This window comes from Embiotoca jacksoni, unplaced genomic scaffold (genome assembly GCF_022577435.1).
Source record: "Embiotoca jacksoni isolate LCO1_2020_lvr unplaced genomic scaffold, fEmbJac1.0.p SCAF_53, whole genome shotgun sequence".
NCBI lineage: Eukaryota > Metazoa > Chordata > Actinopteri > Embiotocidae > Embiotoca > Embiotoca jacksoni.
In genome coordinates, this window is record NW_027185407.1 from 901348 (window position 1) to 918311 (window position 16964).

Sequence of the window (16964 nt, forward strand, 5' to 3'; positions counted from 1 at the left end):
CATGTCGACACCAGGGTGAGGGGAAGTGAGACGCGTCGAGGCTCCACTTTGATCTTCCTGATCAGTTAGTCAGTTTGAATTCGATGGTTTGCATGTAGTTTATGCTTCAGGATTCTTTGTGAAACTGTCTGCTCAGTCAGTGACCTGCTAACTCAGCATGTGTATCACAATAAGAGACCGCCATCACCATGAAACATACATTTTTGTCCCTTAACTGTTCATATAATTTAACCTGATTTTAAGTATTTAAACTAATTCACTTTTGCACAATTTCTTGTTGCAGATTTGGATTTATTTGAATAAAATTGACCTTTTTTTCTCTTTCAATCTTCACATTCCACTGTTGTCTTGTCTGAATGCTTCGGGTCACTGACGCTCTTAGTGGTGAACCGTCAGCCCGGTTTCAGGTCTCTGGAGCAGGTTTACTTTCAGGGGCTCTCTGTATTTGGCTGCATTTATTCTCCTTTCAGTTATGATCAGTCTCCATGTTCTGCTGCTGAGAAACACCTCTACAGCATGCTGCTACCTCCACCATGCTTTACAGGTGATGAGCAGTGCCGGGTGTTCAACAAACATGGTGCTCGGAGTCCAGCCCTAAAAGATTTAACTTTTTGACTCTTCAGATCCAAAATTGACTTCTTCATGCTCTTACTTGGAAAACGGCAAGCTGGTTTTCATGTGGTTGATGGTCAGCGGCTGCCATCAGGCCACTCAACCATGAAGGCTTGATTAATGGGTCGCTGCTCCGAGCAGGTTCTCCATCTCTGCAGGAGACTTTTTAAGCTCGGTTTGAGTGATCCTTGAAGCTCTGGTCACCTCATAACTAATAAGGACCCTTTTGTTTGATTACGCTGTTTGGCTAAATGGACAATTCTCTGAAGACCCCTGGTGGTCAAAATTATTAGGATTATTATGAGGACCACACTCAAAGCTTTAGAAATGATTTTATATTCTTGATCTGATCTCAGCGCAGTTTCACCACAAAGACTTCCTTGGAATTACACAAGTGTGTCTTTCTAAACTATGTCTCGTGCATCCAGTTTGCAGGTGGACCCCAATCAAGCCTGAGACGCAGTGCAGGGATTATTATTATTATTAATTTTTTCATAAAACTCCATTTATTTTAAAAACACATTTACGTTATGGCTTTTGTCTGTAGATTAATAGGAAATTTGTCAGTTTTATTCATTCAAAATACAATTTTACAACATAATAATGTAAAGGAGTCCCAGCACTTTCTGAGGCGACAGATGCCATGTAAACAAAAAATGTCCTGAAACATTTCAATATCTCCTGAATGAATTTGAACAATGAATCCTCTCGAGTGTCGTGATTCAATGACTTTTTCTCGAGCTTCATCACAAGCGTTTTAATCCTGCCTTCAAAGTCATCCGTTCACACAGTCGACCCTCCTCTCATTACAAACTGAATGAGCTACAGACTGACTGACATGTCCACTTTCTGGGAGACGGCCATTAGAGGTATTGATCCACCACGACGGCTCTGTTTCTTTTCTTACCATTTCCTGTCAGAAGCACTGCTGCACACCTCCTCTGAAGGTTTCCATTCTCCAAACTCCGAGGCTGAGATCATTACATGCATGGAGAATATGCTCATACTTACAGAGCACATGTATAGTATGTTCAGAGCTTATGGGATATCATGTAGTTCCCTTTTCCAATTTCTGGCTCCCATGACTGCGTGCCTCCTTAGGCCACCAGCGCACCAGTCCGCCTTATTAATCCCGACCACGGAGTCCATTTCTCGCTCTGCTTCTCCACCCCCCCACCCCCCACCCCGTTCCCTGGCATACTCAGGGTTAACATGCTAATTCCATTTTATGAGCTCTGACTGAGCCCGCTCTCCAACACTTACATCTGTTCAACAATTATTAGACCGTTTTTTGCTATAAAAAATTCAACACCCCGAGTGTCATGCGGGCAAAAAAAAGAAAATTTATGCAGTGAATAGAATGGTTAATTTCTCAAAGGGAAAAAAGGAAATGACCTAAAAATAGAGATTTGCTTTGAGACTGCATTTAAATGAGCCTCACCTGGATGACTTGGCTTCGCTGGGTAAAGTAGCGGAGAGAGAAATCCAATTGAAAGTGAACAGAAGGAAAATTATATTTTGATGATTACAAAATATATATATTTTTAAATACGGTATATGTCTGAGCTCAAACACTTTACAATGTATTTCTTGCCATATATTAAAGTCCAAACTGTAGCAACTCAAACTATTAGGACAAAAACATGAAATCATTTTGAAAGTGGCAGCTTTCATAAGTCACTGTTTAATATCTGCATTATCTTTTATTATTTCCTTTGTGCAAACAACAAGTAGCCAAAGTCTCATTGCTTCTACTAATTATCTTAATTATTCTCTTATTGCAAGTATTCAGTGTAAAAGTACAGCATGAGTAGATGCACAGTAGTTTAATACTTGAATTAAAGGTAGCAATAGCGACAAAATAATCAAAAAAGGTGTATACGAGCGATGGCTGAAATGACTCAGTCGACTGAGAGAAGAAATAACAGCTGTATTGAGGGTTTTAGTGTCTTTCAGCCGTGTTTTCTGCTCTCTGGTTTTACAGCCGTCGGCCTCACTGTTGGTTCAGTGTGCTGTTCTCTCTGTTTCAGGTTCAGCTTACTTGATTTGTATCCGTAGGTAGATATGTTTTGCGGTGAAAGAAGGCATCATCTGGAAAAACATTTAAAAAACAACACTGACAATATTCAAGCAGAACAAAACACGACAGGAAGTTCTCATTGTTTTACCTCCAAAGTGTTAAAACAGATAAACAACCAGCCTAACGCCTTTTGGAGAGCACAGGAAGTCTAATTTAGTGTAATGTTTTCATACGACAGGTAAGTCATGACGACAGCGTCGATTTGGAGTGAAAACGGGAAAAAATGCCAAAAACAACTCAATAGACCGCAATATGAACAACAGGTGAATATAAACAGCCAAATGTTAATATTGTCGACCACCAGGTGAGTAACAGGTAAGTGTGTGAAGAAAACTGTGTGATGAAGCTGTGAACATATAAAGAACGTGAAACACTTACAGCCGTGAATTTCTGAGGAATAAGCACAAAGGATTAGTTTGGATTAGACACGAGACTCTACACAGGTGCAACCGTGCTTCCAGCCGTTCACAGCTCCTCCTACTTCCTGCTTCCTGTTTCCCCTGTCATTACAGGTGTCAAAACAACAGAACTGCAGCCATTTGCACATGAAACAATAAGAAAACAACAACATTTGAACAGTTATCTCTGAGTGTTTTCTGACATGTAAATCATTCTGTCACATGCCTCAGTGAGACGTGTTAAACAGCAGCTGCTGCGTCTGCAGAGGAAGACGACGTGTTTAAACGTCTCTCCCGGACATCGGCGGCCCGCCTGAGCCAACTCATTAACATACACCAGCGTGTGAAAAATGTGTGAAATAATGTGAAAGAAAATGTAAGGGCAGTCTAATATCCCACCTAATGCAATAGCTGGGGCCATAATTGATGAATCTACATTGTCATGTCCGCGCGGGAAGACTGGCAGAGGAGCCGCCATGACAGATATCTTTAATAAAGTTGGGATTCCCGTGTCGGGATATATACGATCATAATTGCCTGCCTGGGAATCATTTTCAAATCAGTATCTCCTGCGTAAGACAGGAGGAAGTGAAGGAAAAATGACTGGATCACACTCTGCAGCTCCAATCAATCCGATCCTAAATTAGACACGATGGAGTCCTAATTACAGCAAATAGAAACAGAGATAATCAAATAGTTGTGTGTCCCGTATTTACAGAAAGTGTTACACATTTTCAAATTTAATTAAATGACGCCCCCGTTGGTGCTTCACCATCAGCACCGGGGGATGACACACCTCCCGGCTGCTGGGATCTATATGTGTGGATAATGATAGTGGTGAGTGTGGGGGAAGGGGGGGGGGTGATGAATATCCACCCAAGGCCTAATGGGGGCTTTATTCAGATGAGGGCCAGGAAGCTGGACCGCCACCTTGTACCTCCTCCCCCAACCCTGGAAAGTATAATTCCCTGATCCCTTTGACCCCCCCCTCCAGCACACACACACACACACACACACACACACACACACACACACACCAAACCCCACTACCACACACACCACCTAGCTCCTCGAGTTGACAGGCTGGAGGGATGACCCTGAGAATCACATTATGTATATTCCTTTAGCAGTCACCGAGCATTTGCATGTAGAAGACAGTTAAAATAAGGCCATAAATCAACGGGCAAACATATAAATGGATTTGTGGTGAGATTGAAACCCGCGGCGAGTCTCCTGAGCAAATATTTCAAGCCTTCCTCGTGTCCCGCTCGCAGATATTGGCTGTCATTAACTAGCTTGGGCCTCTCTGACCACTCGCCTGGTATATTCGCTTCATTACACGACTGGGGGACGACTGCACGACTGGCTGCCCCTGATAAATCTACCTGCACATTCTGAGATGTGCTTTGACATCAGGGGAGAGGTACTTAAAGCTGGAGCTTTATCTTACATCTCCCGTAGGTTGTTTGTCCAATGCAAAAGAAGCAACATGTGACTTGAACCCCAGTGTTTGGATATCTGTGAATACCCGACTGATACGATATTGTCTGCTGGGATGTAATCCAGTTCCATGTACCGTATATCCATCATCCTCCTCATCATGGGTCTGACATGTGCCTTTGGTGCATGTGCAATAACTATTCTAGTTCACATGTCACACGAGTTTAATGTTGTGCCCAATAAGAACCATCAGTGAGGTCATCAACCAGCAGTGATGTCATCAACCATCAGTGACGTCATCGTTGGTTTGTGAACGTTATGAATCCTCCAGTTCAGATTCTGTCCGTCACCATCTTTGCTAGTTCGGAGCGGTTTGGAGCAGGAAGTGACCATATTTGGACGAGATGGGGGAGGAGCCAGCGGTGGATCTGACCGATCTGATCGGAAACCTGACGATACTACGTCCCGCCCACCGATAGCTGTAACCTGACTGCACCACAGGCCTGTCAATCAAACAGACACGCCCCCAAAAACAGGTCTTCTTGAATCTTCTTTTCTAATGAATGAGGGATTATTTTCAGATGGACCTCCAGAAAACTAATAAGAAGGAGTGACTTTAGCTAACAACACCGAGATAACTGATGGACACATTTTATTCACTTTGGATTTGATGAGAGAAGTTGAATGGGAGTCTATGGAGCCGGAGGCTTTTTGGAGCCGGCCTCTAGTGGCACTCGCTGGTATTGCAGCTGAAGACACTTCTGGATCAGAACCATTTTACAGACCTGAAGCTACGAACTCTTTTATAAACAGTCTGTGGTTGCGGCTGATCAGTGTCGTGTTTGTTTTAACTTTGTTTTGTGTTCACATTCTTTTGGCCACTTTGAGTCACCTGATGGTTCATCATGTCATCAGGGATGTTTTGGAACAATAATGTCTATTTGGTATTAAAAAAATAGTTCCTTTTCATTCTCTTTATAACCCTGTTCAAAGCGACCAGTTACTCAGCACATCGATGGTTAATTCCAACGTGTTTAAATGAAAACAGCTCTGAGCAGCTGCAGAGTGAGAGACTCCATGTCAACCTTCAAAAATCCATGTCAGTTGAACCGGTGTAGGAGCATCAACGGCGCTCGCTGTTCTCCAATCTCACAGATGCCTCTTTGTCAACACGCAGCCGTCCAACATGTCGCAGCGGTCCGGCACAGACGACTTCAAGTCATCGCGGAGCTTCAACCAGCGAGTCCCAGATGTTCTCCAGCAGCTGACGGAGGGAAAGCTCGGCGTGTCCAGTCAAAGAGGCAGCATCCTCCATGTTGGCCAACACCTGCCTGTACAGCTGCTCCGCCTGGGGTTCCATCTCACTGCGTCCAGGCAGCCACGACGAAGAGGGAAACATGTTGAGAGAAGTTGTTGCAAGCCAACCTTCACCGCTGAAGTTGTCAGGCTCACATATGGCTGTGGCAGGAGACGAGGAGGAGCTGCAGGGTGCCGGTGCAGCCTGATGTGGAGGTGGCTGCTATTAAACAGATATAACACACTTAGCGAGGACGTGTCGAAAAGTGTCGTTGGTTTGTAAATATGGTCAAGAGAACCGCCGTCAAAATGAAAGTGGATGATTACACACTCACTTACCGCTTACTCATTTGTGTTTGATTTCACGGTTGAGCAGTCAGCTGGCTTTTGTTTGTGGGATCTGACTTCTGTCGTCTCCGTGCTGATGTGCACTCTGGTTCTAGTTGATTTAAAAGATCCAGCGTATACAATTTATGGTCACTGACTTCTGCTTAAAATCCTCAAAGTGTCAAATGAAGGGTGTAAAGGATCTTAACTGCGTGGATATGAACATCCTCACTACCCAATGTGGGAGAAAGGAGCGCCTCCAATGGAGCCAATTAAACGTGGTGCACCGCAGAGTCCCCGAGTTTAGGCTGTGTTTTTTTTTAAAGGGGATTCTGTCTCAGTGTTTAAGCAATGTGCAAATGGTTGAGTAGTGCCCGATAAATGTGATCCAGCTGAAATAATCCACTTTTACACACAGAAGTCCGGGGACATCAATATAATAACCCACACACGACTTTATCATATTTACGGAGGGCTTTTCACGAAACACGCTGCAACGTGATTTTGAATTTGATTTTGAAGGGAGAAAGAGCAAGAAACCATAAAAACATGACTTCTAATTTCTGACACAGTCCACTGCATCTTTACAGGACTGCATATTGTGTAAAGCATTGCTTTCAAATGTAGGTTGTGGAGGTCAGGCCATCTGAATCTTTGTTCTTCTTGTGGCTGGAGATAATTCTTTAGGACTTTTAGGATGTTGTGCTCACACTAACATATGCAGCTATACCGAGGATGTAAAATAATATAAATTATCTTCCCAAAACATGAAGCTGATGACTCCTGCAAATGTGTTAATGCTGGGTGTGTATTATTTTTTACAGTAGATACAAATCTCGACCTACATGTGTGTTGTATCATGACTGCAGCATAAATTATATGCTGATGTCAGTAGTGATTCAGAGGCACTAACAGGCACTAAAAGTTGTCCAGCCATCAACTAAATCACAGCAGCAGGGGTCAGGGGTCACATCCACAGGCTAACGAGCTAACATGCTAACAAACACAAAATCACTACATCTATTGTGACTCTGGTGCCTGAATGAATTATGACGAGCCCAAAAGTTCTTCCAACAGGAAGTCGAGCTGTACGAAGCTGCAATCAGCAGCAGCCCGGTCCTACATGTGTTTGTAAAACTGAATGTACCCAAATATACATACAGTAAGTATATATATATATAAATATATATAAATATAGCAGTGAGTGACTTTAAAAACATAATGTGAACCTTTCTGTCCCTACACACACACACACACACACACACACACACACACACACACACACACACACACACACACACACACACACACACACACACACACACACACACGGAGCGTCTGTCTCCTTCAGCTCGTGACTGTTTACTACTCGATGATTTGTGTGGCAGCCTCTCCGACGAGCAAAATAAATGAAAATACATTACGTTTTAATTAATATCAAAGAGAACACAGGCGACAGCTAATCACAGTGTAAACACGGAGACGGTGCTGCCAGCTCTTCCCATTATTTATGGGAGTGGACACATACTCGTCACATTACATTAGAGAGCAGGAAGGCGGGCCGCGTCGAGGTCAGCACGAAGATCCCGCAGCATGTGACACATAACCACACATAACCACACATAACCACACACAGCAACACAGCAACACAGCAACATACAGCAACACACAGCAACACACAGCAACACAGCAACACAGCAACACAGCAACACACAGCAACACACAGCAACACAGCAACACACAGCAACACAGCAACACAGCAACACAGCAACACACAGCAACACAGCAACACAGCAACACACAGCAACACAGCAACACAGCAACACACAGCAACACACAGCAACACAGCAACACAGCAACACACAGCAACACAGCAACACAGCAACACACAGCAACACAGCAACACAGCAACACACAGCAACACAGCAACACACAGCAACACACAGCAACACAGCAACACACAGCAACACACAGCAACACAGCAACACACAGCAACACACAGCAACACAGCAACACACAGCAACACACAGCAACACACAGCAACACACAGCAACACAGCAACACAGCAACACACAGCAACACAGCAACACAGCAACACACAGCAACACACAGCAACACACAGCAACACTTGTGTTGCTGCACCGCCACCCTGGCTGGGACTCGTACAGGGCAACGGCCTTTTTCTGCACTTGTGCTGAGTTCCTGGATTTCCACTGCATCACCTGACATGCTGACCTCGACACCACTTCCTGCACCGGGCAGCGGTTCTCATAGTAACAGGGAAAAAGCCATTGAAATATTAGTTCCCTCTTCACAAGCTGATTTAACACCATCAGCCCGTGGAGGCCGAATCGTAGCAACATCAGAGCCTGAACCTCCAGACAAGTACTATCAGTGTCCTCCTGCGTGAGGTTTGGATGGAAGTGTCGGTCACGGACTTATTTAGTGTAAATAAAGGTTGTTTTTGGTGATGATCTGAGTCTGGACTGCTAAATGTTAATTTGCACATTTTACTGATCAGTTTGTATGTTCAATAACTTTTTTTTCACTTAAAGATTCCTTGTAAGTCTTTAAAGGAGACGTTTTTCTTCCCGAGGAGAACATCTGCTTCTTTTAACCAGACACGTATTGACATGATTGTAAACACACAGTATCACGACGCCCCCGACATCAGCTAATATCACGTAATGTGACTCATTACTGGAACAGCTTTGTCGTGTCAGCAGGGAAGGAACGATGCTGTGGGTCAGTGGCGGGAGGAAAACGAGGAGGAGTGAGCGACTGGCGGCAGCAGCTGGGATTTATTGGAGATAAACTGCAGTAATAATCAACGTGGCGACTTCAGTCTGCAGTTTGACATTTCAGTCATAACTTGACGAAGACCCCGTGTGGTCATCTTGATATATTTTAGTTTCTGTCTGGAATAAAACACCAACAATTAGTTTAATATCTTTTGACTTTCCTACTCTCTCATTGGCTGCCAGCTACAGGCCCATTGATTACTACTAACTTTATTTAAAAACAACAACAACAACATAAAATGAGTCATTTCACTGTGTAGTTATGCTTCTAAGACAATTTAGTTTGCTTGCAGAGTAAAACAAACCAACGAACAACAAATAAAAACAATAAGCTGTCATTTATGAACTAATGGGGGGGGGGGGGGTGCCAATGTATTTTTTTTTTTATGAATATAAGTTGCTTCCAAAATTTTCATAAATAAAAAAAGGATAATTTTTTGGTCTTCATTGATGTTTTACTGTGAAAAAAATATGTATTTAAATTATTTATACTTTATACTTTGCAATAAGAAAAAAACAAGACTTTTAACGAGTTTATTTTGATGAACCTGAATCATCAGTGAATGAAGGATGTTCTCAGTGAATTAAATCAGGTTTGTGCTGTCGTCTATAAATCAGTTCAGTGCAGATGTGTCAGCTGTTCTCTGCAGCTTTAAGATACTCACACGCATCCTCATGTCCTGTTATTGTGTGTGTGTGCTTTATCATTACGACACAACTTGGACACTCAACATGTAAGCAGCACAATACAGACACAATTGGTCCACTATATATTTAATTGTCATACATTCAGATGTGTTTTCTCTCCTCGCCGATGGAAGCAGCGACAGCTAATAGAGCACATAAGCGCCGTCCGAGACATGCAAATGGAGACGGTTGCAAATGGAATTTCTACAATATCAAGCCTTGTTAGTGCGGCAGTAGCAAAGCACTAAGGACAATCAAGACACCTTGTCACTTGCTTCTTTTTTTATCTCCTACCTCCTTGTGAAGAAAAAGCACTTTGAATCTCCTAGTTTTTTTTTTCTTGGCTGCATTTACATAACAAAGCCCCCAAGAATAAGGTAGAGATGTGATGAAGCAGCCTCCACTGCTGCTTCTGAACACCCATCAACATGCCTCAGACACACACACACACACACACACACACACACACACACACACACACACACACACACACACAGATGGAGGCATGTGCGCGTGCACGCATACTCACACGTATTGTCTCTTTTTTATCTCTCAATAAAAGTACCTGACAACCAAAACCCCAAAAGATCTCCGATGCACGGCTTCACACCGCGGCGATGCAGTCAGCAAAATAAATTGAAAGCATTAAGACAAAGTCAAAAAAAAAAAAAAAAGTGAGAGACTGGAACAGAGAGAAGAAAAAAAACATAAAAACAAAATAACCTCGCTGCACCAACAATCCCCCCACTGCCACCTACATATAACCCCCACCGCAGCCCCTCCCCCACCCCACCCTCAGCTCAACACAGCTCCCAACTTGGAAAGAAACAGGATGAAATGACATTATGCATATGAAAATGTCCAGAAAGATGTTTGATTTATGTATGCATTAGATGCAAATTCTATTACGGGACACAAGGCGGGCTGTGAGATTTCCCACTGAACACTTGGCTGCCCTGATCAAACCCCATCTCATTAATTCAGACAAGGGGGAGAAAGATAGAAGGAGTGAAAGAGGAAGAATTGGAAGAAATTTACAACCCAGACATAGATTTTTCAAAAAGGCAAGAGAGAGGGGTGTCGGAGGGCAAATTATATCCTTCGCTTTGAGGCCGCGGCTGATTGTTGGAGGAGAATTTGACCAAGAGTCAGCCCGGTCATCAACAGAAACATCTGAATAGGATAAAACCAAACATTCATTACTGTATTTATTCACCACTTTGGAAAATAAGCTACAGATTTTGAAAGAATGGCAAAAAATGAGATATTTGTGATGGATGAGTGGATCGATGCCAGTCTCATGTACATGAATTAAAGGAAAAGAACTGTATATAAAAGTGGACAAAAAAATTAGGCGCCATCTTGCTAGTTCGGAGCAGTTTGGAGCAGGAAGTGACCATATTTGGACGAGCTGGGGGAGGAGCCAGCGGTGGATCTGACCGATCTGATCGGAAACCTGACGATACTACGTCCCGCCCACCGATAGCTGTAACCTGACTGCACCACAGGCCTGTCAATCAAACAGACACGCCCCCAAAAACAGGTCTTCTTGAATCTTCTTTTCTAATGAATGAGGGATTATTTTCAGATGGACCTCCAGAAAACTAATAAGAAGGAGTGACTTTAGCTAACAACACCGAGATAACTGATGGACACATTTTATTCACTTTGGATTTGATGAGAGAAGTTGAATGGGAGTCTATGGAGCCGGAGGCTTTTTGGAGCCGACCTCTAGTGGCACTCGCTGGTATTGCAGCTTAAGGGACTTCCGCATTGGCCTCATTTTTCAGACATGGAAGCTACATCCAAGACTCTTGGGTATTGTAACATTTTGAATCGTTCGGGAAAGCTGTAATAATTAACATTAGAAGCTGTGACATAAACTATGTATATCTATATATATATATATATATAGATATATAGATATACATATATATACATATATATATACACACTCCAGTCCAGTATTTCTGTGTTCGGTATTGTTGAAAGAAAAAAAGTAAAAAATGACTTCCGTTGCAGTAATGAGCCTCAGAGGGCCTGCAGGACTGTTTTTGAACTAATTTGAACAATGATCTTCAAATACCAGCTCTCGCCTTCGTTTACAAACGTGACTGATATGAAACTACCGAAATTGTCAACATTCTTTCAAATCAATAGTTACTAAGAATAATTGCTTTAATGAGTGAGCTGTAGAGGATTTGTGTTTAAGACAGAGTATCGGTTCCATTTGCTTTTGTTCTTCAGTTTTTGTAAACACTCTGACTCTTAATTATACACAGATGAGATGGATATGAATCTGCTCGTCTTACTTTCTGAATGAAGTCATTTCTCTGAATGTTGAACTCCTCCCACAGAGGTCGAGTCAGATTTGATATTTATGGTCTGAAATGTTCTCTCACGTTGTAATCGGCATCGACATCATGCGGAGAGCTCCGTGTTTCCTCTGAACTCTGGTCGGTGTCAGTTCATCTGTCCGTTTGTCACACGGCGCCTCCGAACGTTCACAGGTGAATGAGAAGAAGAATAGGAGGCGAGGGAAGGTGAGATGATGATGGAGCGAGGCTGACTGCAGGTGATCCGGGCCGCTCGCTCGCTCTCTCTCTCCTCTTCCTCCCAGCTCTTCCTCCTGCAGCCCTGCGAATGATTGAGGTCAGACGGGGAATTCTTCCCTGGCCTAACTAATGTGATTGCATCAGAGCAATACCCTTAAACGACATCACACCCCTGATCTGCATACTAATTGGCCCCGCGCCGTCCTTGACACTGACCTTGGGAGGGAGAGGCCTTCATTCCCCCTGTGGGTGGGTGAGGAGGGTGTGTGTGTGTGTGTGTGTGTGTGTGTGTGTGTGTGTGTGTGTGTGTGTGTGTGTGTGTGTGTGTGTGGTGCAGAAAAAAAATACAGCGTCCGTCCATTGCTCACATTTCCACGCAAAGACGCCCTCGCTCTGCATAACCTCCACCCACCCTGCCTCATGGTACCCCCCCCCCCCCACACACACACACACACACCCTCACCCTCTGCTACCCCTATCTCCCCTCTCTATGCATCAATGCAAATTATAACAATGGCCGAGGCTTTATTCGGCGGGGGTAAGCCTGCGTGACCTTCTGTGACGGGGAGCAGCAGAGACAAAAGGCCATTTCTCTCTGAATAAGCACATGGACAGCAGCATCTCCCCATCCCGGGCAGTGGTGGTGGTGGGGGGTGGAGGTGGTTAGATAGGGGCCAAATGCAAAACAGGCCACAATTGTAAGGATTTTTAAAGCAAAAGAGGGCAGAATGGAAATGAGTGCAGACGGTACAGTGGGGAGAGAGCTGAGGGAAGCAGAGGCAGCTCTCCCTTCGGAGACGGCTGATAGAGGATGTGTCAGGCTTGTTGATCGGTACACAGCTCCGTGGGACAGACAAGAGCATCCAGATGAGAAATTTGCATGTTTTATGTATTTTCATTACAAATAGATTGGTATGCTCCCCCTACGGTGGCTGCCAGGAGATCCTGGGTTTGAGTTCTGTGAAGGATCCGTTCTTTCCAACCGTCGTTCTTTAGTTTCAGGGAATCAGAAGAGCCAAACTGTAACTCACACGGGAGTCACACTGTTAAACTTGAGATTCAGTACACAAGCAACTTCACAGATATTTCATCATTTATAGCGACACAAACTTTACCTGATAGTAAATGTGATTCAGACATTTCTGAACATCCTGACCAGTCATAAGAAGTTCAACTAGAACCTTTCTGACATGAGAAACAAGCACACACGTTTTCTTCTTCACACAACTTCCTGCTTGACTTTTTATAAGTGCAACAACATGGATGTCTTTGAGGAGAGACTTTCCAAAACTGTGCATCTCCCTTTTTACGATTCATTTTGTCCTGTCTCACTTTGACGGCCGACTTTTTGGCTTCAGACTCGTTCAGATGACCAAGTTGGTTAGAAACATACAGAATCAGATCCTTCATTCAAAGGCAACATGTCTCTTTTTAACGGCTCCATCGGTCCTCACAGACTGAGTTGGAGATCCTCTCACATGGTCTTTAAAATGAGAAGCAAAACATCTTCAGGAATTTCAATTTGTAAATCCTCCACAGAAAGTGTTCTCGGTTACACCAGGCGTCTCCAACCTGTTTGTCCCCTGAGAGCTACGACTGAGTTACACAGATCAGGACGTGGCTCATACATGTATCGGTCCTGTTTTTAATTACAGGATGTAAAAGGTAATTACATTTTATATTGTGAGAAAGGAGTGTACGCTGACTGTTGTTTGGGACTTTTCAGAGACTTTTCACTGAAAACATCTTTCTGCTGTGGTGGGAAAATGAGACCGAAGCAAAAGTTGTGGTCAGAAAATAAAAACAATGAGCTAAAAGATGCTAAAATGCTCCGTAGATGTGAGGGGAGCAGCAGAGTCCGGTGATAGAGGGACACCTTTCACTCAGTGAGTCAATACAGCTGTAAAATGAATGTTTTCTTATGATTGGTCGTCCCAACACAAAAGCAGATTGTGTTGTTGTTTCTGCATCTTTCCTTCCATGTATATTCTAAACACAGTCACCAGACTAGATAACCGCCTGACTAAGTGCAGGCTCAGGAGATTAGCTCCACCGAGATGCACCAAACCCTTTAGGTCCCCTTTGTATCTCATATGCAGTCCAGTGTTGTGCTTTAAAACTGAAACAAAGCACTTCTGGGTCACCTTTTCCAATTTAATGCTTTCTCTTCCTTCAGTCTGGATGTGTGCTGGTCTTCTGCAAATTTCCATACATATAGGGAAAAAGATTTTTGAACAAATAGACAAATGGCCGTAGTGCTGCAGTTATCGGTGTATAAGAGAACATCTCAGAGGCGAGGTGTTGGACAACTTCTCTGAAATGTACCGTTATCGCACAACAGATGAATTTGCTCTGGCAGTGATTATTCCTGCGCCGCGCTTTACGCTGCAATCTGGTGGTTTCCCGTACTGTCTGTGCAACATGGAAAAACATCAGAGGAGTCCCGAAGACTGCAGAAAACTGTCCTCAGGTTAGAGCCTGTTCTGAATCTCACACTCTGTTACAGGCGTGAGATCGCCTCTTCTCGTACAGGTGTTACCGCTCTGCTGCAAGATGTGAGGGAAGAACGAAGAAGAAGAGCAGTTGGCTTTGGCTATTTAGTCATTTTTACATGCTCTATACTTCTACCAAATTCTGCACCACGGACATGAGCTGTCCCCTTTCCTTTTCTTTTTTTTCATATTAAGCAAAATGCAAAGAGAGCGGTTTTGTTATTCCACGTGGGATTTAGCTTTTTGTCTCTCCAGCTGTTCTTGTAGGGATCGTTTTGTCTGAGAGCGCAGCGGGTTTAATCTAGCTCAGATAATTTCACCGTGCCTTGTAATGGGGTCCCCGAAGACAAAACCTGCTCCTGTTGTCACGAGGCTGGAAAAATTCAGGAACCTTTTAACCAAAACCCCATCCTGTGCCGGTGCAGGAGCAGGAGCAAAGAGCTATTTTAGCATCCTGCCTGCTGCCCTTGGGACCAGGCATCACACACACACACACACACACACACACACACACACACACACAGACACACACACACACACACTGCAGGCCCCGTGCACACCCCCCTTAATGTCTGGCAAATTGCCAGGTTGTCATTGAAAAGGTAAGTGTTGATTTCAGTGGCGACGATAGGCAAAGCAGGAAGGGAGGGAAACTTCAGAGCAATGAAACGCTCCTTTGGAGTTTTTTCTTTCCTTTCTTTACTCCCTCACCTCCTCCTCCTCCTCTAGAAAAGGAGAAAGGTGTCAAGTTTGTGACAAGTGAATTGTTTTTTCTCCCCCCCTCCCCACCCTCGCTGTGAAGGCGTTGACGATGGAAAGTTTGTAGAGTTGCGTTCTTTGCAGATAGTTTGACCTACTTAGGTTAGCGCTGCACACCTTGCAGAGCGCCGACGTTTCTGCAACCTTTTTGAGGAGGAACATGAAAAGATCTGAAAATATACGAGATTCAGCTTAACGACAGAATATTATGTTTTATTGGGAAAATGTTTTTCTGTTTTACACTTTAAAAAAAAAAATCGTTTTTTTGCCTTTTGATTTCCCCTTAAATAGCTCGAAGGCTGTTCAAATCGTGTTAATTCATAGTTCCCAGTGTCACACATAGTGTTGCATCACGTCGTTGAAATGAAGAGCTGGAAGAAGCTCATAGAGTGGAAATGTTAAAACCCCAAACTTCCAGATTGTTAATGTATCACTTGTCCATCAAATGTAATTACTCTTATTATGTGCATCTTTTAATATACTTTTCCCAAAATGCTTGTTTGATGATGGCCTTTTTGTTGCTGCACAGTTGTATTTCCCTGATGAATGTAAATTTACAATGAATGGACCCGGCGGTGGATCATTTTAAAAATGGTGATTGATTAAGTCTGTATTATTTATAACAGCTTGCTTGTCTTCATATTTTATCAAGACCATAGTCGCGAGAAAAAGTTCAGCATCAAACCTCAGCGGTGGAACGTACGGTGAACGCTAACTCTTGTTCTGCTTCTATTTTGTTGGGATTTTCAGCCATCGTTCAGTTTACTATTTTAATAATCTGAACAACAAACGAGAATGCACGACTTCCTCCTCCTCTCATGTTGTACTGAGGGCAGACCAGATGCTACAGTGGCTCACTGTCGCCTCCTGAGGTGTGAAGTGGTATTACACGCTTACGTTCAGTAGATGTCTCTGCAACACATTGAATGGTGTTAAAACAGTTTTTCTTTTTATTCTGTCAATAGTTGTAGTTAATCTTTATTATTTTTCAAACTAAAATAAAAGTATTTATATTGTAACCACTGTACAAACTTCACTGAAATTTCATAATTCGCAGTGCTGTACACTTTTAACTGCACGTAAATTCATTGTGGTAACAACCAGTTTCTGAGTTATCATGCAGAATGTAGTGAAGTCTGTGGAGATCCTTTCAGTATTTGACTGAACACAACATCTGCATTCAACAACTTTAACACAAAGTTATTGAATGCAACGAAAGAAAAGTGCAGAATTGTTTTAAATCTCAGATTCGCAGCCACACTCACAATCCTTCCCGTTGCATTAGGGTCAGCGAGTCTTCATGTGATTAGATTGTGCCAGTCAGCATCAGTGCACACAGCAATTACATTTCTGTTGAGGAAAAGCTCCACTGGTTTAAAATCAAGTTGTGTGGGATTGAACGGTGTCGGTGTGTTTGCAGTGAGGTCACGGAGGTTAAAAGCTAGAAATCCAAAATGACGGTAACTTTTATGACAACGCTTTGAGTCAAATTTAAAGCTTACGTCTAAAAACATAGA